This window comes from Tamandua tetradactyla, chromosome 4, assembly GCF_023851605.1.
Source record: "Tamandua tetradactyla isolate mTamTet1 chromosome 4, mTamTet1.pri, whole genome shotgun sequence".
NCBI classification, from domain to species: Eukaryota; Metazoa; Chordata; class Mammalia; order Pilosa; family Myrmecophagidae; genus Tamandua; species Tamandua tetradactyla.
Genome location: NC_135330.1, coordinates 71,795,378 through 71,799,342, shown reverse-complemented (window position 1 = coordinate 71,799,342; position 3,965 = coordinate 71,795,378).

Here is a 3,965-nt window from a genome sequence, read left to right as displayed (position 1 = left end):
CTTGCATTTAGAAAGTCTTTATTTCTTTCAGAAGTGTTTTGTTGTTTTCAGTATGCAAGTCTTTCTTTATCCTTAGTTAAATTTATTTCTAGATATTTTATTCTTTATTCTTTTATTTATTCTTTATTCTGCATACATGGGCAAACAGAGATTCAAGAGGCCTCATAGGAAAGACTGGAAGCCTGCAGGGTCCTCAGGGAAGCTTGATATTGATTTCACCCTCTTCTCGAGTCATGGGCCTGTCTTTTCTCGGAAAATATAAATGGAATAGATCCAGAAAAACGAGAACTGAAAATTTCTGATGCGTTAAATAAGCTAAGCTAGAGGTCTAAAATAAGTTGAACTGGATGTCAAGAAACAAACAGAGAACAAAGCCAAAGAACAAGGAAACCCTAGGTTAAAGAGAGGGAATAATCTCCAGAATAAACTAATCAAGGAAATCAGATGCCAACACAAAGAGATATGTTTGGAGACACAGAAAGAAAACACCACTGGGGAAGCTGTCTGAAACAAGAAGCCAGGAAAGAAAGCTAGCAGGCATCACCATATGCCTTCCCAGCTGACAGAGAAACCCTGAATATCATTTACCCTTTCTTAAGTCAAGGCATCTTTCTCTGGATGCCTTAATTTGAACATTTTCACAGCCTTAGAATTGTAAACTTGCAACTCAACAAATTCCCTTTTTAAAAGCCATTCCATTTCTGGTATATTATATTTGGGCAGCTTTAGCAAACCAAAACAGGAGAGGTATGGAATTGTTATTGTTGTTTCTCCTTTTTATTTTTCATCCTTTTCCTTTTTCTTTTTTCTGTTTATTCTTTCTTTGTGGAAGAAATGGAAGTGTTCTCATATAGATTGTGGTGGTGAATGCATAACTATGTGATTATACTGGGAGCCATTGATTGTTTACTTAGGAAGGATTGCATGGTGTATGAATAAAACTGTTTAAAAAAATAAACAGAAAGATATGAGTGCTGGAGAAAATGTGGAGAGAGAGAGATGTACCTATTCACTGTTGATAGGGAAGTAGAATAGTGTAGCCCCTCTGGAGGGCAGTGTGGTGGTTCCAAAAGAGGCTAAATAGAGGGTTCCCATATGATCCTACAGTCCCCCATTATTAGGTCTATACTTGGAGGAACTGAAACAAATGGACATTTGCACACTGATTTTTATGGCAACAGTATTCACAATTGGCAATGGGTGAAGGTGGCCCAAAGGTACATCGACTGATGAACAGAAGGGCAAACTGAGGTATATACATACAAGGGAACACTGAGCAGTTGCAAGAAAGAATGAAGTTATGAGGACTGCAACCAGGTGAATGAACCTTGAGGATATGTTTAGTGAAAAAAGCCAGAAACAAAAAGACAGGTATCTTAAGGCCTCACTAATGTAGATTAACTATAATGTGAAAACTCTGAGAACTGAATTCAACAGCATAGGTTATCATATAATAGAACATGGGCAGAGATTGGGTAATTGATAATTAAGGAGTACAGAACGTTTGGTAAGGCTTATTGTAAAGGTTCATAGATTGTAAGCTCTTAGAGAGTCACATCTATTCCTGAGTTTTAACTGTTATTTCTAAATTCTGAGATGCTGAGATCTTTGTATATAACTTAGTCATATCCTGGAACTTTGGGCATCTATGTGCACCTGAGGCTCAGAGTTTGATTTCTGCAGCCCTGTACATCTGCATTACTCCATACAACAACTGTTAAAGAAGCTGAGAAAGAGATCAGACTTCAATTAGAAATATGAATAAAGCTGATCTGGTCAGGACTAAGGTAAATCAGAATACAAGGTAAAGGATGATACTGACTGTATTTTGAAAGATAAATTCTGTGCGAGACCAAAGGAAAAGATGTTTATTTGGCACAGCATTTACATTTTCTCTAGCACACTATCTAATTTAATCTGCATGGTCAGTTTATTCAAACAACATAATTACATATGTATTAGTCAGTGTTCTCTAGGTAAACAGAACTAACAAGAGATATCTGTAAATATGAAATTTTATAAAAGTGTCTCTGTCTCTCAACTGTGGGAGATGTATGAGTCCAAATTCCATAGGGCAGGCTTCAAGCTGACAGCTCCAATGAAGGTCTTCAATGAATTCTCCAGAAAAGGCTGACTGGTTGAAATAGAGAGATTCTCTCTTCTGACTTCTCCTTTTAAGCATTCAACTGATTAGATTAAACATTATTCATTGCAGGAGATACTCTGCCTAGCCAACTGCAGATGTAATCAGCCATAAATGCAATCAATGTGCTGATGATTTTTGCTTTCTTGACCAAACATCTGGGCACTATCACCTGGCCAGGTTGACACATGAACCTAACCATCACAATATGGAACCTTGAATAAGGAACAAGATCTTGTTATTTTGACAGGCTAATGAAGTACCCCAATACAACCCAGAGTAATTTGGCATAAAATAAAAAAGTATTTGCAAAGCTCCCTTGAAGGACTGGGGAAAAAAAGAAATTTCAAACTTCCCCACCTAGGGAATACCTGATATCCTCACAAGCATTAGGGACTATCAATTTGATAAGCCATGCCATTGATGTTGGGGCTTGCCTTTAAAAAACATATTTCTGCAAAGGCAAAACTAAGCCTACTTATAATTATGCCTAAGAATCACCCCCCCCCCCAGAGAACCTCTTTTGTTGCTCAGACATGGCCTTTCTCTCTAAGCCAACTGTGTAGGTAAACTCACTGTCCTCCCAAGTACATGGGTCATGAGTCCCAAGAATGTAAATCTCTCTGACAATGTAGGACAGCACTCTTGGAGATGAGCTTGGACTTGACATCATGGTGTTGAGAAAGTCTTCTTGACCAAAAAGGGAAAAGAAATTAATCAGAATGAAGTTTCAGTGGCCAAGAGATTTCAAATAGAGTCAAGAGGTCATTCTGAAGGTTATTCTTATGCATTATATAGTCTAGAGTATTAGAATAACTGAGAAGAAATACCTGAAACTGTTGAACTGCAATCCAGTAGCTTTGATTCTTGATGATGAGTGTATAACTATGTAGCTTTTATGGTGTGACCATGTGATTGTGAAAACCTTGTGACTAACACTCCCTTTATCCAGTGTATAGGCAGATGAGCAAGAATATGAAGACAAATAAATAATAGGGGAGAATAAGTGTATGGGATGTTCTTGGGTGTTATATTTTCTTTTTTTTTTTTGAAATTAAGGTATTCTAAAATTGATTGTGGTGAAGAATACACAGCCATATGATGATACTGTGAGCCATTGATTGCATACTTTGAATGATTATATGGTAAGGGAATATATATCAATAAAATTGTATAAAAAAGAGCCCAACCAAAACTTTAAAATCCTGTGTATTCCTTAATTATGTCTTTTAGAAATGATACTGTATTTCTTGATGCTGAAGTCAGTAACTTTATCAGGGTACTAACTTTCTTCTGAACATTTTACTTAACATCTGTTTGTTCTTTTTCATCCACAGAAGCTCAGTTTTGCAGCTGTATGTGCTTTCAAAGACAGATAACATTTTGGCATCTAATATTTCTGGTTAAGCAGTAAAAGTGCCACTTAAGAACAACCGAAAACCCACTTTCACGCCCACCCCCAGTGCACTGCTTTCTGTAAATGTAATTCAGGTAATCTCTAAGCAAGGTATTTGATTCAGATGTAATTACACTTGTGAGAGTACATTGCATCAGAATTTCACTGTTCTCTAGAAAATAGCTGATATGTGTGTGAGGAACTCAGAGGTGTTATTTACCAGGAACTGACTATGAACAGGCTAGAGGTACTAATTGAAGTCTTCCTCATCCCCAGAGAGTTTTCTGTTGGTAATGAGAATTTTCCAAGTTTTTACAGGAAAGATTCATTGAAAGGGAGAAAAATGTATTGTACTGAGAAGTATAAAGCATGAAAGGCCTTATTGTTAAGTCACCTAATCCTTTCAATGCATTTTACCAGTAAAGA